This window comes from Sus scrofa, chromosome 2, assembly GCF_054392235.1.
Source record: "Sus scrofa isolate SSC_HxYL_T2T_F1_AM1 chromosome 2, Sscrofa_HxYL_maternal_Yorkshire_Landrace_v2.0, whole genome shotgun sequence".
Taxonomy (NCBI): domain Eukaryota; kingdom Metazoa; phylum Chordata; class Mammalia; order Artiodactyla; family Suidae; genus Sus; species Sus scrofa.
The window spans coordinates 97,822,240-97,849,788 of record NC_139384.1 but is presented as its reverse complement, the minus strand read 5'-3'; the positions used below and the strand labels follow the sequence as shown (position 1 = coordinate 97,849,788).

The following is a 27,549-nucleotide window of genomic DNA, read 5'->3' as shown; positions in this document are numbered from 1 at the left end:
CTATTCTAACAAGCTCCCCGGTGATGCCAGTGATGCTGGCCCAGTGAACATACTTCGAGGGGCAAAGGGTTCGAGTCCACTGAGATCTTCAGGACTCTAAAAAATGGTGAAGGCACACAAACAAGGGGGGGCTGTCCCACTTCATTTTTATCATCCTGCATTTGGCTTAAGCTAAAAACAAAAACAAAAATGGCAGGAGTTCCCATTGTAGCACAATGGAAACAAATCCGACGAGTATCCATGAGGGTGCAGGTTCGATCCCTGCCCTCACTCAGTGGATGAAGGGATCCAGCGTCGTCATGAGCTGTGGTGTAGGTCGAAGATGAGCTCAGATCCAGCATTTCTGTGACTGTGGCATAGGCTAGTGGCTAGAGCTCTGATTCGACCCTTAGCCTGGGAACTTCCATATGCTGCGAGCACGGCCCTAAAAAGACAAAAGACAAAAAAGAAAAATGTCGAGTGTGGCAGTTGTTCTCATCATGCTGAGGTGTCCTCCTTGCCTGGTGGAGGTAGTGACACTTGAATATAACAGCAAGATTATGAGTATTGCATATGATAACTTTGCTGGTAAAAATTCATGTGGTTAGGCAGACTCTAAATACTGTCAATGTAACATCCACTTCAGTGAAATGCAGCCTGTGCTAGCTGCTGTATCACTGAGGCTCTTCTAAAATAATGGAGCAGATTTTACCAACATTTTAAGAGCAAAAGAGTAGTCCAGACATTGAAGCTGGGTTGTGAAAATCGTTTTGATAATTTAAAGACTTTGGTGAGAATGTAGGTGGCTTTCCCTGTGTGGGGACTAGAACCATTCCCTGCGAGGCCAGGGTTCTTAGCAGGTCTCTCGAAGAATGAGTATGACGAGCCTGGCTGTGAGAAATGAGAGCAGAACCAGATCTGGCTCTTTGAGCTGCTGAGGTTTCTTCCAGAGGCCAGGAGAAAACTGCACTCCTCCACCTCCAGACTTTCTCGGGGTGGTGGTGGTGGTGGGGTCTCTTTGCCGGGATATCTAGCTTATTGGTTGTATCGGAACAGTAGAGGCACCAGCTGTTTGCAGGGCCATGGCCAAGATCCACCCAAATGGTGGCATCTTTCCGCAAGAGCCCTGTGTCGGTCCCATGTACTCCTCCTCTTCAGGTGATCCCATCTGGTCCCTGCATCTGTTTTCAGGCCATGGTACAGGTCTGCTCTTGGCCTGTAGCGAAGTCTGGCTGTGGAAGGCTGCATTGGAGTGAGCTTCATAGAAGGCAGGCCAGCGAGCTCCCGTCTGCACGGGTCCTTTGATCGCCTCCCGCTTCCCTGAGGGAGGACGCCTTAAGTCCTTTCCGAGGCTATCACAAGTCAGTCTGGTTATTACAGCTCTGAGACCAGTAGGCTCCAGCTTGTGATTTTGATTGGATTCCAGAGATGGTTATCAGTTGGTGTCAGAATCCAGAGCTCACGGTCATGGGGGAATGGAGCGGTCAGGTCTGCAGAGGAGCCCACAGCCTGCCTGCCCTTGAGGATGAGCTCCCCAAGTACCCGAGGCCAGTGGGCCGTGCTCATGATGTGTCTGTGGTTATCCACAGACCCGCCCCCGCCCAGCATGGCAGGGGAGCAAGGGCTAGGCCCATCCAACTTCCTGCACAGAGGCTCCAGGCCTGGAAGGCCTCAGCAGATCGGGTGGGTTGAGGGTCAGCAGGCAGAGCTGGGGCCTAGCAACAGGGCTGACAGGGGAGCTCTGTGCTGGATTTTTCTCTCTTGGCCCCTTCTCACTCCCCTGGCCCTGGGCAGCTCTGGTGAGAAAGGGGGCCCTAGGTCTTTCTGTGTTCCTCCACTGTGCCCCACCCCCGCTGGCCACTGTGGACAGTCCCCTGCTTGCTTTGGGGAAGATGAGACGAGCAGGAGGAGGCACTGAGATGTGCAGGGGGGCTTGGCACCAGTCAGGTCCAGAGAGGATTGTGTCTGTCTCTGTTCCCCGCACAGTGACTTGCTCGGGGTAAGAGCTGAGTAGGAGGCCAGGCCTGTGCACGTGGGCGCTAAGTGTCTAAGTGTCGCATCCCAGTTCCGAACCGTCTCTACGATTCCTTGGCAGACCCACCCTCTCTGGAACCCTGCTCCTTTAGGTCTGAGCCTGTGATATGTCAGGGCTCAGATGGAGCCTCTTTTCCCTTTGTGGGATATAAAGAACTAAAGTGTAATGGGGAGCAGTCCCGGGATGCTAGAAAACGGGTTTTTCCCTTTCTCTTTTATTCCTAGGAAGTTGATAGTTTTTCTTTCTACATTCTGGCGCGCTTGTTCAACTTGAAACAAAATGCCATGAAAGCTTCTAAGTTTTTGCCCTGGACTTACCATACAGGGTAAGAAATCATATTCTAAGATTTGAAAAGCTTAAGTTGAGGCGGCTGTGTGATTTTGGCAGTGTTTCTCTACGCGAAATCCCCGGGCCTGGTGCCAGCCTCTACCTCCCTCGTCATGGCTGGCAGGTTTGCTGGAGTGGAGGGCAGATGGCGAGGGCCTGCCTGGTGCCAAAGCTCAGGCCCCAAGAATCTGCAGCAGCTTCAAAAACAGGGACATAGGGAAGATGACTGCACATGAGGAGGTCTGCCCTTGTGTTCCTCTTTTTTCTTTGAATCCAAAGTATGCTGGGAGAAGAAAAGCTAGCGATCACAATGTATGTGAGTCAGCACCAGGGGTGGGTGAGGCTTGGGGACAGGGACTCACTGAGTCATGGGCATTGCAGCTGTGAACATCCTCCACTTAACTGCCTCATTTATGGAGAAGCCACAGAGGCCCTGGAAGAGCAAAGGACCCACTCAGGGACTCACAGCTGATTGGGGTGCTGGAAGAGGAGCAGGATCCTGGACCCCCAGTCCACTGCTCCTGGGTGATTCCTGGGGTCCGCTGACTTCCTGCTCCTTCCTGGGGCCCCCAAGCGCACTACTGGGTCTGGGTTCGGGAGGCTGCCCTCTCCTGTTCTTGCAGCCTTTGACCTCCAGGCACCACCCCCCATTCTCCCTCTAGCCGGAGCTCCAGGGCAATAGGATGCCAGGGCTCTGGGTCCCAGAGTGTCTCTGTCTTGTACCTTCTGGGGCAGAGCGGCCAGCATCCTTGTCCTCCTGTACCTCCTCTCCGTCCACCAGCTTCCCGGGTCCCGTGATAGTTTGGCACAGCTGCAGGCCATCTGGGCTGCCACTCTCCTGAGCTGCACAGAAAGGCTGGTGAAGAGCAGCCCTGCGAGGTTCACAGCAGGAACAGTAGTGTCTGCTCCCCAGAGGGGCTGGGAAGACCCAGGGGCCTCCACTCTTTTCCTGCCCTAAGTGCCTTTCTGGCATTTATTTCCTTTTTTTTTCCTTTTTCTTTTTTTTTTTTTTTTTTTTTCCCCTCCCTTCCTTTCTTAGAGCAGTGTCTCAAAATCTGAGGCCGTGCCTGCAGGTCTGCAAGGGAATGGTGGACCTTGGGCTTAAAAAATTTAATAAAACAACTCTAGTTCTGGGAAGGAAAAGAAACAATTTAAGGTGTTGATAAATGCTTGGCAGAGCTCTTTTCCTCTTTTCAGAGCTGATCCCGCAGATTAGGGTTTTGGCCCAGGGCTTATTACTTAACAACCCGTACAAGCAGGCAGAAATGTAAATGACGCTTTCTTTTCTTTTCTTCTGCTGAAAAGGGGGCTCTGACCTTGGAATAGGAGCCTTTCCTTGAAGCACTGACATCTTTCCAGCCAGAGAGGGCTTTTTCCCCCTATTTCCTTTGTTCAAGGAGATTGAAGTCAGGCTTTTTACTTACCTTTCCCAGGGGGTTCCACACCTCCCAGCCTCAACTCTCGCAGTGTTAACAGTACATTTACAAACCTGTGTTGTTCCTCCTGATTGATTCTCATATATATTTGTCACATGTCTTCCAAGGAATGTCACCGGGCAACACTTTGCTCACATGGTTTGGATTACTGTTGTACCCAATGGAACAAAGCTTCATTTGTTTAAAAATATGTAATAGTTAAGGTTTAATGGTCAGTGCTTCCCTATATATCTTCATAGAGAAGTGTGACTGGCTTATGGGGGAGCAATACCAGGGAGGTGAAAGATGGCTCTTTAAATCTTGAGTTTTGAAAAGATGACTACATGGAGTTAGACCTATGTTAATTTTTCCCGAGGCTGGACGGTGCATCTGAATGTCCCGGGAAGCACAGGATTTCAGTATACAGGACTCTGTTCGTAAGGTGTAAGTGGACTCAATGAAGAAGAGATTAGAAGACAAGCTTCTGCAGTCAGTTAATATGCTGCCCGGTCAATACAGCACCAGGTCTACACCGCTACAGGGCTCATCTGGCACCCTTGGCTTGAGTCAGCGTGGCTGCTGGTCAGCACACTGCAGTCAGGCAGGCTATCAGCTCGCTCATCATCCAGGGCAATGGGGCTAATCCATGTCTTTGCCTGATTTCTGCCTCTGTAATGACTTGGAAAGCCAATGACATGGACCTCCTAATAGCAAACTGACACTAGAGTCATTTGGATGGAAACATGGGTATTTTGGTTAATAAGAAAGAAAGAGAAGTATCTGAGATGGTGGTTGGTACCTCCCAGAATAACCCCATTTAAATGGTTTTCTCAATGTGTTTGTTTTTTTTTTTCCCTTAAGCATTCAAGCACAGTTGACCCTTGAGCAATATGGGTTTGCACTGCGTGGGTCCACTTATAATGCTAATACTACTTTTTCAGTAGCAAATACTACAGTACTGCACAAGTTCATGGCAGGTTGAATCCACCGATGCGAAGGAACCAAGGAACCACAGATACAAAGGGCTGACTCTAAGTTACATGTGAATTAACGCGTAATGTCTAAGGATCACCTGCTTATTAGTTAAGCACTGGTCAGTTCACTGAGACCCACTTACAGTGCTTTAAATAAACTAAGAGTTTTGTTATTTTCAAGTAGTAAAAAAATCCAGAGATAGATTAGCTTTATGATGTAGTCTAAGATCCAGCCTCCTTCTCTCTCTTGGCTCCACCATCACTCGCATAGGACTTTTCATTCTTTAAGTCCCTATCGGACTCTTTCTTCATCTGGCCACTGTCAAAGCTGAGTCAGTTCCTTTGTTAGGGTTTGTTTTTGTTTTTGTTTTTTTAGATTTCCCCCCCCAGCTTTATGGAGGTATAATTAACAAATAAAATTATAATATAGTTAAGGTTACAATGTGACTATTTCATATACATTTACAGTGTGAAAGGATTCTCACCATTGAATTAACATATCCGGCCCCTCACACAGGTTTCTTTTTTCTTTTTTTTTTTGTTTTTGTTTTAGGGCCACACCTATGGCATATGGAAGTTTCTAGGCTAGGGGTTGAATCAGAACTAGAGAGCTGTGGGCCTATACAACAGCCACAACAATAGTAGCATGGGATCTGAGCCATGTCTGTGACCTACGCCATAGGTCATGGCAACACCAGATCTTTAACCCACTGCGCAAGGCCAGGGATGGAACCTGAGTCCTCATGGATACTAGCGGAGTTCATTACCACTGAGCTACAGTGGGAATTCCTCACATAGGTTTCTGTTTGTGGTTTTTTTTTTTTCTTTTTGTCTTTTTGCCATTTCTTGGGCCACTCCCGCGGCATATGGAGGTTCCCAGGCTAGGGGTCAAATCAGAGCTGTAGCTGCCAGCCTATGCCAGAGCCACGGCAACGCAGGATCCGAGCCTCGTCTACAACCTACACCACAGCTCACGGCAACGCCAGATTCTTAACCCACTGAGCAAGGCCAGGGATGGAACCCGCAACCTCATGGTTCCTAGTCGGATTCGTTAACCACTGCGCCATGATGGGAACTCCTGTGGTTTTGGTTTTTATTGGGGGTGGGGTTGTGAGAACCACATCCTTTTTAATAGCTTTTCCAGAAACCCTTCCTCATGTTATCCGCTTAAATCTCATTACCCACCCCATCTTTAAAGGAGGCTGGGACATGTGGACTTTTTTTAGCTGGGTACAGTGCTGCCACCACCCCTTCCCCCCCGCTCCCTGCTAGTATGCTAGAGTTTCTTTCAGGGCCAGAAATGAAGAATTCATCTTTGGAGTAGAATTTAAGGAAGCACCAAAGAACTCAATAATCAAGATAAATGACACATTAGGGCAATATTACAATGCCATATTGGAACCCTAGGCAAAAGAAAAAAGTTGGCAATGCTGATCCAGGCATTTTTTAAAATTTGGGTACTTTCTCTAGTGGATTTTTTTTCTTTTTTATTTATTAATTTATTTTTTTCCACTGTACAGCAGATTTTTAAATTAACTTAAAATTTTAGCATTATTGCCTATTAAAATATTTATCATGTTTAATCAATTTGGGGTATCCCTTTAAAGTCTGTGTTCAAGGCAAGTACCTTGCTCTTCACCCCAGTCTTAGCCATAGCTTTCCTTAGTGAAGAAGAAGAGAATGGACATTGGGTAGGAACCGGGTGATCTCTGACAAGGAAGACTATCCATTGCATACTCAAATCCTGATTGTGAAATGGGTGAACTTGTAGTTGGAGGGATGCTGTTGGCAAGGCAGGGCTGGAGGTGGGTGTTATTCCTATAACCCAAGAACAAAACAACCCGTCTTTTGGGAGTAAACTTATGGTAGCATCTTTATATCCGCATGCAGAATTCTCAGATGAGTGTAGATATTGTTGGTGACCAAGGATGAGGGTATGTGATCCAAGTCTTGTGGTCACTTTGGGATCCATGTTGCGGAAGTCTGACCGAATGGGTTCAAAATCAGCAACCGTGGATCATGGAACTTCTGGGAGGAACCGCTGACTCAGAATAGCTTAGAAATTGCTGTTGAACTCAGGGGAAATGATCTCACTAAAGGATGGGCCCTTGTTGGGAAACGAAGGAAGACATCACGTCAGGGTAGAACTCTCCAGCTTCCCACTCCATGTGTAGACACACTTCTCAGTAAATGTTTCTGGTTCAACTTGGTTTCTTGTGGACTTGAGCGGCTGTGGCCTTCTACAAGAATGCGTGTTGGATAAAAAGCAGACTAAGACCACGTGTATGTGAAACCAGAAAGTGTTAATTCGCTGTTTTTAAATCTTAATGCCATACAGTTGACTCTTGAACAAAACGAGTTTGAACCATGCTGGTCTGCTCATGTGAGGATTTTTTTCTAATAGTAAATGTTACAGTCCTATACGATCGGCAGTAGATTGAATCTGGGGATGTGGAGCCCTGGATCCAGGGGAACCATGGAGATGGAGGTTCCACCACAAGTTATACTTGGATTTTCTGACTGTACAGAGGTCGGATCCCGTAGCCTCTGTGGTGTTCAGTGGTAAACTAATTTGATTACTAGATAGTTGGGAATTTTTCATAGTTTGAAATAATCATCTGGCATTGCAGAGAAGCGCTTCTTAAATTTCATGACAAAATCATTTGTCGTTTTAGAAAAGTCCCGATGATATTTAGTTATGAATTGGAGTGCCCTTGAATAATTATACCTAAAAGAAGGGGTCTAGTGGATCTTGTGGCTTAACTTGGGATCATCAGAAAGGCTAATGTGATAATCTCCCTTTGGGGTAATGCTCCTGGTGTAGACAAAATGGCATTCAAAATGGGTTGGAACTCATTTCTTTCTTTCCCTTTTCTTCATCTAGTTTCCAGAAATTTTAAATCTTCAGGTAGATTTTTTTTCAATTGTTTTTACAAATTGTTAAATGAGTTACTACCTAAACCAAAAAAGACAAGTGCTCTTGGAAGTGTTGCTGCATTCACGAGGCCAATTTTTACAGGGATGTTCAAAAAAAAGAAAAAGAAAAAAGGAAAGAAAACACTTGGTGGCTATGATTCATAGCCTGATGCTTTTATAAATTCTTGCATTGCAGAAATTCACAATTCAGGCTGTCAGATGATTTCCCTTCTTGAGACTCTATAGTGTTACGAAAGTTCAGTGATTTGTTTCACAAATCCTTTGATCTGTCTCCTCGTGTAATGCTTTCTGTTTTTAAAGCTGTGAGCATTTTATCATCCGGCCGCATACCAGCCTTGCTGCGTGGCCTGGCTCCATCCTACACTAAGCCCTTTTGCCTGCAGACTGCAAAACTCTTTTCAGGGACACTCTGTGGCTTCGTGCTTCAGGGGAAAGTACTATATTTTGTCAGGTCTTTTGAGCCTTTCATAGGGATGCGGTGACAGTGAAATGAGGTCACCAGTAAAAGTACTTTTCAGTTCTTAGGAAGACACCAGCTGTAGGATTTCAGGTGTTGATAGGGGTAGACTTTTAACTTTAAGGTATAAACGTACGTGCCTTTGGCAGAACTCTGCTGATGATCCTCTGGTTCTCGGTGTTGAGTTGAAGAATGAATTTCTAAAACACAGTTTTTCTAAATTTGTTAGCATTAAACTGGTTAAAATAGAAGTATCTTGGTTGTCAGTATTTATTAGCATCTTTTGAAAGCGGGCACTGTATCTTAGATATTGGAGGGAAAGCTCTGTCTTTATTGATTCGATTAAATGGCCCAGGCCTCAGTTTCCCCACCCATGAAACAAGATCCTAGCACCTACCCGAAAGCAGTAAGGGAGGAAGTTGAGCCCTGTGTGCATGGTGCATAGTTAGGCCGGCCGTGCCGCTTTGGAAAGCCTATAAATGGCACCATGGCTGTGAGTTACTGCTGCCTGAACACATGCTGCAGCAAACGCATCGACGCGGCGATGGGTGGAGAAGAATCCAGTAAAGGACCGTGAGAGCATAAATAGGGAGCATGCAAACAGGGTTGAGTTGGGATCATGGTATCTATTTGGGGCTGTGTGTTTGAACACAGAAGCCCACAGCAGATAGAGCTCTGTGGCCAGAGGCCCACATGAAATGGTGTGGTTTAAACATGTCAGGATTTTCAGTTTCTGGGAGCACAGTTACCCTAAGGAGAGATCCAGTTGTAGACAGGTGGTGGTGCTTCAGAGATGGATTGTAATCAATGAAACCTCCCGGCAGTTGTTAGGTTCAGAAAATAAAGCAAGAGAGTTATCAGAACTGAGAAACAAGAGAAATGGCAAGTCTAGATGGATGAGTATTGGATGTTACTCTCCATCCGAGGCTCTCCATCCATGCCTCACTCTCTTTGGGACTCGGACCTGAAGCCTTGATGACACCTCGCATTTTCCTCCAGGCATTGTGGCTCTGAATAAATAAAGCTGGGGGTGGAGGCTGGTGGAGGGCTGCAGCTGATTTTTCCAGTTGAATGATATGGCTCAGTTTCTCTCTCTTTTTTTTTTTTTTTTTGTCTTTTTGCCATTTCTTTGGGCTGCTTCCGCGGCATATGGAGGTTCCCAGGCTAGGGGTCTAATCGGAGCTGTAGCCGCCGGCCTACGCCAGAGCCACAGCAACGCAGGATCCGAGCCACGTCTGCAACCTACACCACAGCTCATGGCAACGCAGGATCGTTAACCCACTGAGCAAGGGCAGGGATCGAACCCGCAACCTCATGGTTCCTAGTCGGATTCGTTAACCACTGCGCCACGATGGGAGCTCCCAGTTTCTCTTTTGATAACACTAAAAACTGTTGTAATAATGAAATTCAAAAATTTCACAAGCCTTTGTCCTTTCTTTCCCTGTAAATAAAGTCAGATCTAAAATCCTTTATTTGTTGGCTCTACCAGAAGGAAAGTGAAGCTGCCTGCCTTTACCCATTTTCAGGCAGGGGACCTTGTGTATCAAATTTACAAACACAGGAATTCTCTTCGTGGCTCAGTAGCTAACCCAACTAGCATCCATGAGGACGCGGGTTCGCTCCCTCGCCTCGCCCAGTGGGTTGGGGATCTGGCGTTTCCATGAGCTGTTGGTGTAGGTCGCAGACATGGCTTGGATCCTGCATTGCTCTGGCTGTGGTGTAGACCAGCAGCTACAGCTCCGATTAGACCCCTGGCCTGGGAACCTCCAGATGCCACAGGTCCGGCCCTAAAAACCAAAGACAAAAAAAAAAAAAAAATTGCAAACACAAAAGGATCAGGTGAAATCACAAGACAGTAGCTGATCCATATTTTGATCCTTTTGAATTAAAAATTATCCCCAGTGCAGCTGATGGACGGTGCCTCCCCGGAGGCAGTCGGAAAGTCACATTGTCATTTGTCAGCCTTCCTCCTGTCTGAGCTTTCTGGGAGTTTTCATTTGAACTTGTGAAAAATCCCCTCAGCATTAAGAGCTTCCCCGAAGCTGGATCTTCAGCGTCTTGCATCCTGATTTCCAGACAGAACCCGGTTAAGAACATAGTAACTGACTCCGTTTGTTTTTCTGTCTCTAAGGTGTTTGGCCCCGTCTTCGTCCTCCCGGCACTTAGTCAGTCACTGACAGGAACACACTCTGGAAATGGTGACTGGGCCACATGCTGGCTGGGGAAGCCCAGTTCTCCCTCCAGCAGGACTAAACCGTTAGGGTTCCCAAATCAATTCTGACAAAGTGAGTTTAGAATCAACTTTCTGGAGTTTCTCAAACAGGTTTAGGGTATTTTAAGTCACCTCTCTATTGGTTGCCTGTTTTGCCCGTTTCTAACCTCTGATACTGGCTGGGGGCTACATTTATGTCAAATATTTTACCTTCTGAGCTGTGCTGTGAAAGTTTTTATCGTGTAAAAATTTCCCTGGAATGTAAATGCCCTGCGATGTCTTTGATGTCAGGGTCAAATGCAGGCCACTGTGTGGCCTCCCTTCAAGAAAGAACAGGGGCTTGTCTTGTTTTGCTCATTTGGTTCGTAGCATGCATTCAACCCACAACAACATAATAGCACATGGAGGGGGTGGGGTTGAGTGGACAAGACTTGGGCTCAGAAGGTTCTAGATGTGTGGGTGCAGGGTCACATGTTAATGTGTGCGGCCTTGAACTCTGGGCACAAGCCTCTACCATTCTGGGTTATTTATTTTACTTGAGAAAAAAAAAAGCAAAAAAAAGCAGTACATCTGGGATGACAGAATAATAGACAACTGCATGGTCTTGAGTTACAAGTAAATCATGGGTCAGAAAAAGACAGTGAAGTGGGTGTTTCACTCAATACTTCCAGGCTTTGTCTCACAAAGACTTGGTTGTATTTGTGAATGGCTACTTTGGAGCTACATCCAATTTAGTGTTGTATTCTCTGTGAGTCAGATGACTGAAACGTCAGACTTGAGCTACTCGATAAAAGTCACTGACACTTTCCAAACCCAGACGGTTGGGGTTCTGATTGACTCACCGTGTTGGCGTTGCAGTTATTCCATCCGGGCCCAGGCTGCACAGGAAGCACAGATGACACGGGGCAGCTCTCTGCCACCTGGGTGTGGAGGGGAGGTGCAGGTGGGCCTGGGGATGGGGCTGAGAGGGAGGCCACTGTCCCTGTGGCAGGCTTGCCCACTGAGCTGTGTGAAACCCCAGCAGTGCACCGAGAGGTCAGGGAATAGCTGCGGGTGCAGGGGTCCTGGTCCGAGGTTCTAGTGGCTCTCCTCAAAGGCATTGGACTCCAGGCAGCCCTGGGGGCTCTGCCACCCTCCTCAGCGGGGAGAAGCTGTAATTTGTCTGCTGACCGGAGAATTTCCCCTCCACGCCTGTCCCTCTCCTCCTCCCCCACTTCATTGGCATCTGCCTGCCTGCCTTTCACTCCTTGCTGCTGCCGCTTAGGACTGACCTCTTCCCCTTCAGTGACCAGCTGTCACTCCATAGATGCTCACTAGCTCTTACCGTGGGACTCTCCCCAAATTCAGCATGTTCATTTGATGCATGGCCCAGGTCGGTTTTTTTGTTTGTTTGTTGGGTTTTTTTTGTTTCTTTTAAAGATATGAATTTTGACCATTTCCTCTTCATGCCAGAATATTTCTCTTTGGTCTAAAGCTAATTTTTCATTTTTTTCTTTTCCCTTTATTCCTACCCCCCTGCCTCCTTACATCCCTACAGGGATTAAAGCATCTTGATTTCCATCAAGGTTGAGTATCATAGTGGTTGTGTTTCTAACATTCTCGCCGTAAGTGCCATGTACTGTTTAGACATGAGCTCTGTGGACAGTGTGCTCGTACCTTCTGGCCAAGCAAATGGCCTGCTCAATTCTGTCTTCCAAAATCATGGAGTACAACTCTTTTTTTTTTTTTTTTTTTTAATAATATCATTGCTGCCATTTTCTTTTTTTTTTTTTCTCTTTTTTTTTTGTCTTTTTGTCTTTTTGTTGTTGTTGTTGCTATTTCTTGGGCCTCTCCCGCGGCGTATGGAGGTTCCCAGGCTAGGGGTTGAATCGGAGCTGTAGCCACCAGCCTACGCCAGAGCCACAGCAACTCGGGATCCGAGCCGTGTCTGCAACCTACACCACAGCTCAGGGCAACACCGGATCGTTAACCCACTGAGCAAGGGCAGGGACCGAACCGGCAACCTCATGGTTCCTAGTCGGATTCGTTAACCACTGCGCCACGACGGGAACTCCTGCTGCCATTTTCTTAATGCTTACTTACTGTGTGTCAGGCTCTGTGCCAAGTATTTGACATGCATTTCCCCATTAATCTTCTTAGCAACCTTAGGAAGTAGGTATTATCCCCGTTTTACAGCTGGAGAAATTGAGGCATAGAGAGGTCAGTTACTTGTCCAGCTTTATTCTGCCAGGATGTGCCACTGCCAGGACTTGACTCTCATCACTGTTTAGATCCTGTGCCTTTACTACAAGTGAGGTATCTAGGGCAAAATTGTCTTTCGGGGCATATGGCAGCATCTAAAGACTTATTGTTTATTGTTGCAACTAGGAGAATGCTACTGGCATATAGTGGGAAAGGGCTAGGACTGGTGCAAAACATCCTCCAACTTACAGGACAAGGAATTAGCCAATCCCCAAACATCAGAAGTGCTGAAGTTGAGAAACCCTATTATAGATATAGCAGGCCCTTTGTGTTTAATGGTTAAAGACTACCTTCCAGATTGTATTCTGAAATTTTAGTTATTTCAAGAAATATTCCATGTTTGCATCATTTAAAAAACATTTTTTTTTCTTTTTCTGGCCACACCCATGGTGTAGAGAAATTTCTGTGTCAGGGATTGAATTCAAGCCACGGCAATGCAGGATCTTTTAACCCACAGTGCCACAGCGGGAACTCCTAAAAAAATATCTTTAAATTGCTCAATAGAAAGCAAAAATATACAACTGTTGACGAGAGGAAAACATTTCATGAAATTCCTAACTTTTGAAATGCAAAGGGTGTCTAACAACAATTCCCATACCTTCCTTGTGATTTGATTATTGGAACACAGCATGGATAATTACGCCAGTTTTTCTTTGGTTTCCACTTAGAGGCTTCGTATACATAAATTTTTTGCTTTATGTCAGCAGGAAGTTTTAAAATTGTGATATTTGGCATCCTGGCCTCTTTTGGGTCTTGTAAGTGGGTGCGGCAAAGCCCCGGAGGAGTGTGCAGGGAACGGGGTCTGCGGAGCCGAGGCCGCCTGCAAGGATCCTGTGGAGCAGCCCTCACAGCCTTAATCACAACCTTCTGTTTCCGTGTTCCAGTCATGTGCTCAGCCCCTCTGCTCAGCAGGCCAACCCGAGCCTTCCCAGTTGGAGAAGTTTAAGGTCTTCCTGTTTGTCTGATACTCCTGGCAGCGAACACTTCAACATCTGTGCATTGTCCAGAGGGTTTCCTTCCCCTGCCCCACCCCACCCCCTCCTCACGCCCCCTGCAGCCTCCGAGCTCTGTATTGTTCACATTCTTCCTCGTCTTGACCTTGTGCTAACTGCCTGTTTATTGTAATGGCTCCCCAGATAAGGTGCTCCTTGGGACTTTTTTTTTTTCTCGTTTTAATTAAATGGTTGGGACCTGGAAATTGAGGCTCTAGCCAAAACGCAGTGTAGACCATCTCAAAGAGTATCTCCGACCACAGCAAGACTGACCAGCTCCTGCTCAGCCATCTCCTTACCTCTTTTTAGGATTCCGTGTTTGTTTCCTGGGACGTCAGTGGCCCTGTGGGACTGGGGCCACCCAAACTCACCTCTCTCGCCGCCTTGCCTTCCTGCAGGCGTGGTCACCTCGTTCTTGCCCGCTTGGCCCACGCCTCCGTCACTTTGGCAGTTTTCTCGTATTCCCCAGGGCACATCCTGGTCCTTCTGTCTTCTTAGTGCATACCCGCTCCCGGGGAGCTCATCCGCACCCATGGCGCCCTTTACCCGGGAAGCCCCCAGATGCCCCAGTGCCTGGTGTACCTCCGCAGTGATCGCGAGTTCTTCTCGACCCCAGCTAGACTCATCATCTTTCCCAACATAGCCCTGCTCCAGGAAATGGATTCACTCAAGTAGTATAGAAACCTGGGAGTCATCCTTGACTCTTCCCGACAGCCTCCAGGGCCAGTTAGCCTCCCAGTCTCACTGTCCCTCTTCTGCTTCTGGAACCTGCCCCTTCCTCTGTGGTAGTCCTTGCCCTTATCCTTCCTCCCCTGGATCCCCGGCTCTGCAGGTGTGCCCCCTCACACCCCACGGCGGTGATCCGCTGGATCCAGGCTCAGCTGCCCATGTTGAACAACCTGGTGATCTCCAGCTCCTGTGGAGCCAGTGTGCAGCTCTGCATGCACGTATGCAAGGGGCACACGCAGATGCACTCACTCAGGGTAGGTTTATTCCGTTACCTGCCTAACCCTTGAAGGTGTCCATGGAAATAATCAATGAACAGTTTGTAATAGGAATAGAGGAGAGTTTTGCTTGAGCCAAACCGAAGAGGGTAGCTCCAGAGACAGCCTCCCAGATAGCTGAGGAACATGATAACTCCAGAGGCATGATTTTCAGCACCGTTTTATATCTTGTCAGAACAAAGAACACCAAGCAAGTCAGAGATACATTTCTTCAAGGTTTCATTAAAAACAGACCAGCATATGCAAGGCAAGTCCACATGGCCTTGAAACCTGGGAAGGGAGTCTTACCGTCAAGGAGCACACATATTATCCTCTCAGGAAGAAGAAGATAAAGAGGCATTTAATCTTTATTTTTAACACAGACATTCTTTACTTCTGGTCACTGTGCCCTTTTCTTTAATAATTACAGATGTACAATGTGTGTTTGATAGGCCACAAGCAGGTTGTTGTAGTGAGCGTAAAATTCGAGTTAAATCATGTATAAGAAGAGGGTTATCAATATGTGAACATTTCTGTCATCACAGGTGTCCCAGAGATGACTTTTCTAAAAATGCAGGTCTGATTTTGTCACTTCTATGCTAAAAATATTGTAGGGGGCCTCTCATCATAACGTATAAGACAGAGTTCAAAATCCCACGCATGACCTGGCCAATCCCTCCCAGGACGGCTCCTGCTCTCTCCTCCTGCCACGTTCCTGCCCCCACCACTCTCCCCCACCTACACCCCACACCCTGGCTTTGAGGGGTGGCCCTGATCTGAGTAGGCTGTGTGCTGGCCACTTTCCCCTCCAGGCAGAAGTGGGCACCCCCTCTTGACTGCTTCCTTGGTACCTCTGCTGGGCCTACCTGCTAACTTCCCGCTGGCCTGTGACTCCTCCAAGGATAGGGAGTTGTCATTTTGGTGTCCCAGCACTGGTTCCAAACCAGGACCATGAACAGTCTTCAGAGGTCACTGTCGACATAGGTGCATGTGAGCTGTCTTCACTCTCAGAAATGAGGTCGCATGGTTTCTGAGGAATGGATACTACCAGCCAGGCTGCTTCAATGTTGCTTTCTTTCTGATGAGGAAAGTCAGGTCCCCATAGGCACTAAGTGTCGTGCATAAGATGAAAACTTGTAGTTTTCTCAACTGCATCCATTGGAGCCCCCTTCTTTCCTCTCCTGAAAAGGTCCCATGTGGTCAGGAGCTGAGAGGGAATTTAGTGGGAAGGGGCAGCTTGCAAAAAGCATTGCACATTCCTTTTGGGGATCACACTTCGTACAGATTCTTCCCCTAGTGGGGGCCGTTATATTTTCTGGAGCCAAATTAAGGCATATTTATTTCGTCCAGTACAAACTACATTGAATGATAAAGAGTTTCCTTAGCAGGTTTTTTTTGGTTTGTTTTTTGTTTTTGTTTTTAAGACCAGGGGATATCACATTCTAGAACAGAAACAGAAGAGGGCAAAGCACACCTATTGGTGTCATCCCACCAGCCTCCTGAAACCATCTGGGCTTGATGTCAGAAGCGTGTTTATGTCTTAAAACTGCCAAAACCCCATGTATCCTATGAGTTTCCTTTTTGATCAAATTTGAGTCAGAAAGCCAGACTCACTTCAAGGTCATTCTGGCTCCTTGAAATCATAAAAAGTTCACATAATCCTATAAGTTAAGTGAATTTGAATGGGTAAGGGGGCTATTAGAACATAGGATTAATTTTCCTTCTTCTGTTTAAAATTTTTCATCCTAAACAGCTCACAGATATGCCTGGATTAAGTATCATTCACCCCTTTGGGGCACCGTTTCTACACACCAAAAAAACACGAGGGTTATCAGCCACTTCTGTTTTGCTCCGAACATAAGCTGTGTCAGCATGACCCAGCCCTTTAGCATTTTTTTAAGAAGTGTTTTTATTGCCACCATTCAGGGTTGTCCAGCGGAAGCAGAAAAACTCCAGCCTTTTCCCCCTGAGCTGCGACTCTCCCATTTGAACCAGCAAATGATGGATTTACTTCTCATTTGTTATATTCCCAATAAAACCTTATCGTGGATTCTTCCTGCTCTAGTACTGCCCCACCCACCTGAGCACACTTGTCACTAGCTTGTCACACTCATCTTGGTCTTGGTCTTTCTTCTCTGCTTCCTGATTCCAAGTTTAATGACTGTTCCATGAGGTCAGTAAGAATATCTTTGCATCCAACCCCTGTCCTCCCCCGCACTGCCCGCCCCTGGCTGTCACACACACCTTGGCGTGAGCACCTGCCTTGTCTTGCCTTTTTAGAGCTTCAGTGCTTAGTTCGATAAAAGTTAGCGGTTGCCAATCACCATGATAAACAAAGGTCAACAATGCATATTAATAGGAATCCTCCAGTTGGGGAATCTTACAATATAGTACTACAATAGGAGGCTCTTTTTTAAGTGCTTTGGTGTCAGTAGATGTTTAAGGAGCATTATTCTCAAAGAAAGGTGGGGTACAATGAGATAAGAATAGAAAAAAAAAAAAAAAAAGACTGGAAATCAAATCTTCTGGGTCCTGAGGAAAATAAGAGCTATTTTTGCAGAACTGATATAGTTTTACCTAGTACTTAAGCAATTAGTTGCTTCTGTCATTTTTTTTAAGTTTTTTATTAGAGTTGATTTGCAATGTTCTGTCAGTGTCTGCTGCATATAAAGTGACCAAGTTATACATATATATACATTCTTTTTCTCACATTATCCTCCATCATGTTCCATCACAAATGACTAGATATAGTTCCCTGTGCTATACAGCAGGATCTCATTGCTTATCCACTCCAAATTCTGTAGTTTGCATCTACAACCCCCAAACTTCCAGTCCATCTCACTCCCTCCCCCTCCCTCTGAGCAACCACAAGTTTGTTCTCCATGTCCATGAGTTTGGTCCTATTCTGTAGATAGGTTCATTTGTGCCATAAATTAGATTCTGGATATAAGTGACATCGTATGGTATTTGTCTTTCTCTTTCTCACTTACTTCACTTAGTATCAGAGTCTCTGGTTCTATCCATGTTGCTACAAGTGCCATTATTTTGTTCTTTTTTATGACTGAGTAGTATTCTCTTGTGTATATAAACCACATCTTCTTAATCCATTCATCTGTCAATGGACATTTAGGTTGGCTATTGTGAATAGTGCTTCTGTGAACATAGAGGTGCATGTATCTTTATCAATGAAAATTTTGTTCGAATGTTTGCCCAGGAGTGGGATTGCTGGATCATTTATGGTCGTTCTATATTTAGTTTTCTGAAGTACCTCCGTATAGTTTTCCATAGTGGTACCAATTTACATTCCCACCCACAGTGTAGGAGTGTTCCCTTTTCTCCACACCCTCTCCAGCATTTATTTCTAGACTTAATGATGCTGGCCATTCTGATCAGTGTAGGTGGTACCTCACTGTAGTTTTGAATTTTGCTGGTCTCTAATAATTAGTGATGTTGAGCATTTTTTCATGTGCCTTCTGTCCTTTTAAGCCTCGGGGCCCTTGGCTTCTTGGCAGGGTGGGAGGTGTGTCTGTATGCGCACAACTCAGTCATCGGCCCCTTATCCACTTACACAGAGTGGCCTTAGAAGGGCCACACGTTTCATCCTGCCTGTATCCCAGAGGCTGAAGCAGTTCAGCCCTTGCTTTTGTGAATGGCCACCTCGCCTAAAGGGCAGTTTGGAACAAAGTTCAGGAAGTTAGGAGGAGTGAAACTGGCTGTGTTTGTGAGGGTTGTTCTTGTTGACACAGCTTTCTTCTCATAACCCATGCCTGTGATTTAGGGGGTATGGGGTTGACTGCCAAATAATTTGTCTTAGGGAACCTCCCACCCCTGGCCTTTGCTATGTCTCCAGTGATCACTGTCATCACATCAATTTTACCAAACCCTGGGAAAATATTGCCTTTGACAGCATTCAAGACCAAAATTTAGAAACAAAATTTTTTTAATCCTTCCCTGATCTCACTGATAGCAGCAAGTAAAATTGAAAATTGCTTTAAATTACTGTCAGCTCAGCAGCTTCCTCACCAGGCCATGGGGTTGGAAGGTTGAATAACATCATTGGAATCATTTCAAATGATCGTAACAAAACAAGACATTTTATTAGATCATTAATAAGAATAGTTATCCAACATAAGTGCCCGTGGATAGATGCAAATCAGCCTTCTGAGGACGTTTCTAACTGATGAGAGAGTTGTGCTGCTTGACTCTAATAATTCACCAAGGAACAGAAAAGAAACAGCAGCAAACATTGATTTTATTGGACAGTTTCATATGGTTTATGTCTTGAAATAAAAGGAATCTGACTCGACTCCTGCCTGAAACCAGAGCACTTAAAAAGGAGTCTCTGGTGTTGGTGGCTCCTCCAGTTGGAAAACTCATACTAAGATGTATTTGTTAATCAGCTGGTACCCTTCTTGAAATACGTTAGAAACCAAAATATCAACACTTTAAAAATGATCAAAACTTCATGTTCTGTCATGTCCCCCAGCAAGTCAGGGTTCTGTAATTGTAGGGTGCCTTTCTGAAGCGAAGGATAGAGAAGGCCCCATTTTTAGTCATTAGCCCAAAGACCGGAGTGGGAGCTACTCTGCTATGTTTCCAAGAATGAGAGACAGTCTGGACCTGGAAATGAAAGGTTAGAGGTGGGGCCGCCCTACCCAGGAGAAAAAAAAAGATGATGAGAAGAGGGAGCCAGTCTAGCCCCACCACCACCCCTTTCTTTTTTCTTTTTTTTTGTCTTTTTGTCTTGTGATGGCCACACACGTGCAGATTCCCAGGCTAGGGGTCTAATCGGAGCTGTTGCTGCCGGCCTACACCACAGCAACAGCAAAGCAGGATCCGAGCCGCATCTGCGACCTACACCACAGCTCACGGCAATGCCGGATTCTTAATCCCCTGAGCGGGGGCAGGGATCGAACCCGAAACCTCATGGTTCCTAGTCAGTTGCTGAGCCACAACAGGGACTCCATAGCCCACACCTTTGCCTGTGGCCCTTGGACAGCTCCCGGGACTCAGATGTGAGCTTCTGTTCAGCCTTTGCACTTGGCATTCCTCAGAACCCACAGAGTGTCCTCCTCTCCCAGCCAACAGAGGCATAGGCCATCGAGAGCCCCCTGCTTCAGGGGGAGCCCCTGATCTGAGAGAAAGTGACTGAGTTTGGGAAATGAAAGTGACAGTGGCGATCTTTGGATCCCCCTTCTCCTCCACCCCACCCCCACTTTGTACCTGAGACAGGAAGCCGGAGCAGCTAAGGGAGCTGTGTGTGGTCACACACCTTTAACCAAGAGTCCAGACCGGAGCCAATGCTGCCCCTGTGTCTTGTCGAGTGTTTTTGACCCCACTCATGACTTTGCCATTTCACAGCTTCAGTGTACACAGAGTTACTGGTATTAGAAGGGGATTTTTTTTTTTTTTTTTTTTTTTTTTTTTTTTTTTTTTTTGGTGGCAACAGCCCTCTGAGAACAGAAAAATAAGTGTTGACCAGTATGATAGTAGTCATGATTCCTGCCACCTCTTGAAGGACTTACAGTCACACCTTGCTTTGCATGCATGGATTTTGTAATTCTTGCAACACCCTTTGTGGTAGATACTGTTCATCACTGTGCTTCAGGGTCCAAAGACACAGAGCTAGTTAAAGGTAGAGTCTGGAGGAAGTAGGCCTTTTGTATCCTTTTTCGTAGCCATTTGTATCCTTTCTGATAGGCAACTCTTTTTACATAAAGAAAATGGGTATTTGAGGGTGAGGCTCATCCTCACATGCCAGGTGGGCCCTAGAACTGGGAAATCTCAATGGGGAAAGGAATGCATGACCTGAGAAGTGGTCGCATTGATGCGGGCTTCAGGGAAGGGGAGGCTGGATTCCACTCCAGGAAGGGTAGCCCACCTGCCTGGCACACTTAGCATCTGCCAAGCACTGTTCTGAGCTGGTTACTTAGTTTAACTTGTTGACCTTCCCAGCAGGCCTGTGTGGTAGGTTCTATTATTACCCCATCTAAAGACACAGGAACTGAGGTACAGAGGCACATCTGGGCCCAAGAACACCCCCTAGAAGTGGTAGAACCAGGGTTCAAATCCAGACGGTCTGGCTCCAGACTGAATCACTCCCCAGGACTACCTTTCTGGATGAGCTCATTGGCTGGACGCGGGGGGCTTGGGGGGTTGGGGGCAGTAAGATTTGTTGCACCCTCAAAAGGGTAACCATTTTGAGCCCACCCTAATCCTGTGCCCGAGCCTGAAAGACCTTCCCCAAAGCATTGTCCTGCCCACATTTTGGGCGGGGACCTGAAATGATCAGTCACCCTACTCATGGCTGGGCACATGGGATGTGCAGAAAGGGACTTTCTCTGCCGCATGTGTGTGTCTTCTCCCAAGGCCGGTGATGGTCAGCGCCGTGGGACATGCTTGCTGTAATGAAGGCTGTTAACTCCAGCCACCTCAGAGAACATCCCGGTACCCCAGGGACGCCCCTCTTTCTTACTTCACCAAAACACAGTCTTTTTATCCCTCCCCTGAGGGGCTCCCTCGCTGAGCGCCTTTCTGTTTCTGAGCTGCACAGGTTCTCAGTGAAGCGTCCAGTCCAGCCTGGGGCACAGAGGAGGTTGGTGGCAGAAGCCACCAAGGCACGTGGAGTCCTTGGCGCTGGATGTGTGTAAACCAGGACAGGCTTCCTCTCTGCCCCCTTGCCTAGCAACCCTTACAGGTGGGAAGCCAGAGAGCAAGGGGTTGGGGTATCTCTTAAGAAAGCGAACCTAAAGCCATTTGTGTTCCCAGCATTTCCAGCCACTTTGTTTGTTAATGGCTGCTCCTGCACTACATGGAAGTTTCCGGGCCAGGGACTGAATCCCAGCCACACCCGAGGCAGCGTGGGATCCTTTAACTCACTGCGCTGGGCTGAGAATCGAACCTGCACCTCCGAGGCAACCCGAGCCATTGCAGTCAGATCCCTAACCCACTGTGCCACAGCAGGAACTCCTGCTTTTGTTTTGTGGCCTGGTCTTTGATGCATATAATACTCTCTTCTTCTGCACTCATCTCTGTTTACTGTTGTTAGAATCCGTAACAACAAGCCTCTGTTGCCTGAGAGCACTGCACCCTGTGAGCAGGTGCCAGGGTTCAGGCTTCCGGAACGGCATTTTCTCTGACAATCGTGGACTTCGAGCCTGACTTCATCTAGGTTGCAATGAGGACAGCTCACCGGGCCTCCTCCTCCCGCCCGGTACATTCCTGAGTTGTTAGGCCAGTTCAGAAATGCAGGCTGAGGCCTCGCCTGCCTTAAAGGATAGTTCTTGATGTGCAGATACCTGAAGCTGCAGGCAGCTGGGTGTTGAACTTGCTTGTCCTGCAAGAGTGTGCATCCATTTGGGAGCTACCCTTAAGCTCATCTGTTTTTGAAACACATTTTGAATCCTGAATATCTGGGGAATTCCTCTAGTTAATAAATGAAGGAAGTTTAAACCTGTCTGCAGTTTTGAATTTGATATTCTCATTAGGGAAAGCTGAAAAACACTGGGTGACTTGATCTCTGGCTGTGAAATCGCTGAGATGGACAGGGTTTAATGAACTGGGCGTGGATGCAGTATGCACATCTGTCTGGCTGACTTTGTAGATGTTAAAAATATCTAACATTACAGATGTGTGTGAATGTGTATCTGTGTGTGCACATTCCTGATCACACAATATTTCATGGGTCTTAAATATTGGAGAGAAATAAGCCACTTGAGAGGGAAGATTTTTGACACATTAAGTTATGAAGACCCATGTTTGTGAACATCCACCTGTATGTGGTGTTCTTTATTGCATGTGTATTTATTGCTGTTTCCAGATCCTTCTCTGCTCTCGTTGGCTTTCAGGAAGTGTGTACTGTGCACACATAGACAGGGCAGTTCACACCTTAAGGTTGCAGGTTGTACCCTTGGTTATGAAAAGCCGGCATCGATGTGAGTGAAATTATAAAAAGAAGTGAGTTTGGACATTTCAGTGATGCTTAGAAATGATGTTTAAAAACAGAAGTGACCTCAACAAGAATATAGACACAGATTTTTTTTTTTTTTTTTTTTTTTAAGTGAGCAATACTAGCCGTGTCTTGGTCCCTGGATAAATCCCAAATTAGGTCTTGGTTTTTAGGATACGGTTTTCTTACATCATTGGGCCCAGTTCACTGATAAAAATCCTCTAGTGGGTTATTAGAAATGCGTCACTCTGCTGAGGGCTTTGCCAGTAAACCTGATGGCAGCTGAGAGCTTCGTGATATGCTTGGGTGTTTGTTTTGATGGGATCCTGGGCGAAGGCCGCTGCCTGTGATGAGCTTCGCCTGCCCTGTGCCCTCTGGAAAGTTCCTGGGTTGGGGTTTGGGCTGGAACCCCTGTCTGTGAGTCATGCAGCTGGCCTGTCCCCGGGCCATACTGGGATGAGGTTTCTGTAGCCCGTGGACTCGCACCCGACACCTCCTTAACGGCTGCTTGGAACCTGGGCACTAAGACCCGGCTTGAACATTAACCACTCCCATTTCTTCCGTCAGTAACACAAATGGGTAAAGTTTTCAGGGCCAGTGGAGATGCAAAGAAAGAAAAACTTTTTTTGGCCATTTTTTAACTACCTGTGACTATTTCCAAATTAATGTTTTTGATACTAATCATTGAGTTTAATAGGATGATATCATATTGCTGGTGTGTGTGTATGTATGTGTGTGTTGTGTGTACTTATATATATAGAGAGAGACTCATTTCAAAAGGAGGAGATACCTACTTAAAACAGCTTTATTTTTTTCAATTTATTTTTATGGCTGCACCCATGGCATATGGAAGTTCCTAGGCCAGGGATTGAATCGGAGCCACAGCCACGACTAATGCTGCAGCTGCAGCAGTGCCAAATCCTTTTAACCCACTGCTCTGGGCCAGGGATTGAACCCAAACCCACACCTCTGCAACAACCCTGACTGTTGCAATTGGGTTCTTAACTCACTGTGCCACAGCGGGAACTCAAAATAACTTTATTTTTAAAGTGACAGTTGTTCTTATGAGCTGCTGAATGTCTTCCTCGTGAAAGCCGCCAGTTTTCACCCTAATGCCACGTTCATCTCTGAAATGACTGTGTTCCTAGAGGGAATGTTCAGATTCTCGTGGTGGAGATGACGCAAACACAGTTCAAGGGTGGCCGTGGTCGTTTGTCAGCCTGTGACTCACTCCTTCCATCTCGCGCCCCATTGGCTCAGCTTTTCACTCTCTCCGCGTTGACTGCCCTGCCTCTGGAGCTGCCACTGCATCTTGTTCGCAGCCAGAGGCCAGGGCCTCGTCATCCCCACTGTCCTCCTCCATGGTCTCTTGCCCCCTCCGCTCGTGGACACCCTCACCCCAGCCCCGTGGGCTCCATTCCTCGGTAAGTCCTGGCCTGACTCGTGTTGGGGACAGGCCTCAGGGCAGCCGGCAGCTTTGTCCTGGCCTGACACCTGGTGCCAGCTGAGCAGCAGGTCTGGCCAGAGCCTCCCTTTGGGAAGAGCTTAGAGCTCCCGCCTTGCGCTTGTTAGAAACACACTTGCCAGCTGAGGTCCTAGCTGGCGGCTGTACACGGTGGCGGGATCCACCTCAAGTGGAAGGAATAGAAGCTGAGGGGGGAAGCCGAGGCAACAGCGAGAGAGGCAGACTCTTTGGTAAGAGGCTCCGAGAAGCGCCTGGGGTGGGAAGTGATTCTTCTGTCGCTCTGAGTCACTTCTGATGTCCCTTGGCTCAGTAGGGAGTTTTTCTTCTTTCTTGGTACTTCCATTCATTAACCCTAAAATAAATATCTTAAAGAGCATAAACTTTTTATCGCAGCGGCTTACCTTGGCGAATTGTACAGTGAATGCTTCTGACATAGTTGCCAAGCTTTCATGTGTCTCACTAGGTTAGATGACTTTCATGGTCGTTTAATTTCAAACAGTTCTTTGCCACGGGTAGGCTAGGGGATGGTGGAATTGCTTGCAACCCGACACCAAGGCCAGGCAGGATGGACAGGCACTGGCTCTGCCAGCAGCTCAGCCCCCAGATGGTTTGGGTCGTGCTGGGGCCCTAAAATCTCTCAGCATTGGCAACTGAGGGTTTGGTGTCAAGGGTTGGCTGTGCCTGTGCGTCCTGTTGTCAGGGACCCAGGCTGATGGAGCGGTCTCTGTCTGGAGTTTTTGTGACTTCATGGGAGAGGGGAGAGAGCTGGACAACAAAGGACTGCCTCCTGAGCCCTTCTGTCCCCAAAGTGGCACGTGGAATTGGCTGGACAGGTCCCGTGGTTGAGCCCGATGTCTCTGGGGTGGGAAAAGCTCTCTTCCTCACAGAAGGGACACACAGCATTTGAAAGAATAATAGTCTTTCAGAAAGCTTTTCCAGAAGCTTCCAGTCAGGAGGAGACTCTTGTTCTAGTTGATTCTTCAGTTGACTTGGGTGTGTATGAGGGACTCAGAAAGAACAGATGGCATAATCCTCTCTGTGGATCGTGTTTGGGTTTTCTTAAGCTTCGGGAAGGGAAGCTGGCTGATGGCCTTGTATCTTGTGAACAAGCAGCGATTCTTTCTGCCTCTGTGCAGAAGGGACTGGAAAGCCTATAGTTGCTGGAAACACGAACATCCGTGGTCCCCAGGACCGGGGACGGCTGCCCAGCTGTCCATTTAGATAAGCCAGAAGCTCATCCTCTGAGGGTTATTTATTCTCAGTGTCAAGTCGCTTGAACAGAGGGCTTTTGCCTTCTCCCTTCTGTGATACCAGCCAGTTCACAAAGAAGGAAGTATCTTGATTTTTATGTGTAAGTTCTTAGTTCTTTGTTTTCCACTCTTTGTTACTTTTGTCCTTTAAAACTCTCTACTTTCTTATTGATACTGAGAATACCAGTGAGGCTCACTTTAAGACTAGTATTTGGAGTTCCTGTGGTGGCTCGGCAGGTTAAGGACCTGACGTTGTCTCTGTGAGGATGCGGGTTCGATCCCTGGCCTCTGCTCAGTGGGTTAAGAAGCTGGCATTGCTGTGAGCTGCAACACAGATCACAGATGTGGCTCGGGTCTCTTGTTGCCATGGCTGTGGCACAGGCTGCAGCTGCAGCTCCAAATTGGCCCCAAGGTCCATATGTCACAGGTGTGGCTGTAAAAATAAATAAATAAATAAATAGACTTATTTTGCCAGAATTCATTATGAATATGAAAACTACTTTTTGTTTCAGAGTTTGTAAAGGCAGCTCTTGAAGCGCAAATTCTAATTCCATTTAAACAAATCAAAAACCTCTGACCCCACAGCAGGTACAGGGCATAGGCATGTGGCCCCTGACTCATAAGGTCTGCGCTGAATCACACCTAAGCATCTGTCATGGATGTTAGTTCTTCTGTCCCTCCTGTCAGACAGAAACAGGAAAGACACATAAAAGACTCCCTAAAGATTTTTAGATTGTGACATTTGTAGAAGGAAATGGAGTGATAAAATATGTAAGTGGGTTTGAGAAATCTTAAAAGAGTGGGTCATGTAGAAATTAGGACCAGACAAGTGGACCTGTTGTCTCTGGCTGCTGCTGATGCCTCAGAAGAGGGTGTGAAAATGACCCCTTTAGAAGTAGGATTGCAAAATGATTGGCTATGGAGAGTTCAAGTGGACATCAAGAAAGAATTATCACTGGCCAAGACAAGTAAATTAAGCTCCAGACACAGAAGAAAAGAGGCTTGCTGAGGTGTTCTGTAGACCGGGGTCCTTGTTGGTCTAAAGGGGCCACCAGGCAGCCAAACCACCAACAGGTTTAACAGGAGGGAGAAGCGTCTTGCATGCGGGGGTCATGCAATGACTGGAATGGCTGAAAGTACTTTGGTCTACTTGGTAAATTCCTTGAGATTCCCTGACATTTGCAGTGGCTTAGGCCACTGGAGCATGAATTGGGTGGCTGGCCCAACTCTGGAGAAAAGAATTCAGGAGCAATAAAGACCACGCTGGCCAAACTTGGAATTTTTTCAAGGCAAAGTCCAAGACCCTTAGGCGGAGGTAAAGACAGTTAACGGTAAATGGACTCCCCATCTTAATAACCAGGGCAGCCCTGTTTTTGCCATTCGTAGAATGTAGTTAACTGGAAAAAAAGAGGTGACTTCAGTGTATGGTCCAGAGAAACCACTGGGACCCCAGGAGAGGCAGGGTCAAGGCTCTGTCTGCTCTGGCAAGTTGGATTCCACATCCTGTCAGCCTGCCGTCCTGGACATATAGTAGCATGGACCTTAATTTTTTTCAGAAGAACAGCGAAAAGTGTGCTTAACTTCTGGAATATTATACATGCCCATCCAGGTTACAGGACATGACTTACTCAGAGTAGACTTTTCTAAAATGTGAAGGTTTTAGAACTCAGATTTTTTTAAATTTAATTTCCTTTTTATTAGAGCATAGTTGATTTACAGCATTCTGGCAATTTCTGCCGTACAGCATAGTGACCCAATTTCAAGTCACACTTAGAAATACGAAAACTGCAGGAAGCCCCCAGGAAGTCCCACACCACCAACTAGCTCTGTCGTTAGGATGGCCTTGAGTTAGCGGCTTCCTGGGCCTCTACCCACTAGAGCCACCACCCTCCCAAGTTCTGACAACCACTCCAGACATTGCCAGATGGCCCCTGCAAGAATTGCCCCCAGTTGAGAACCACAGCCTGAGAGTTTGCCTTTAGAGTCAGAGATGCAATGGAGGGGAGAGGCTGATCTCTGAGGAAACGATATTGGCAACAGGCAGGAGATGTTGAGCATGTTGAGACTGTAACTCAAAGAACAGAATAATTATTAGTGTGTTAGGATTCTCTTCTTAAGTAGAGTCAAAATACCTCCATTTCCATGGTCAGCGTATTTTACGGGGTGGCCAGGGCACATGCGTTGGGTAGCTGATTTAAAAAAAAAAAAAAAATCATGCGAAGTGCTCAGCTGTTGGTACCATCACAATCCCTTCAGTTCTGACGCTGCTTTGTGCTCTGAAGAGGAGGTCCTGGTAGGTGGGGAGCCCCTCACCTGAGGATTACTGGTCAACAC

At 46.8% G+C, this 27,549-nt stretch overlaps 1 protein-coding gene and 1 long non-coding RNA gene across 13 annotated transcripts in view; both read left to right on the top strand.

Annotated features, from left to right (window-relative positions):
* The window catches only part of LHFPL2 (LHFPL tetraspan subfamily member 2), a 178,118-nt gene that overhangs the window by 115,388 nt on the left and 35,181 nt on the right, over nucleotides 1–27,549 (top strand).
* LOC146405601 (uncharacterized) lies at nucleotides 1,003–7,788 on the top strand. Its single transcript, XR_014838106.1, has 2 exons — nucleotides 1,003–5,306; nucleotides 5,603–7,788. It is a non-coding gene; the product is annotated as an uncharacterized LOC146405601 (long non-coding RNA).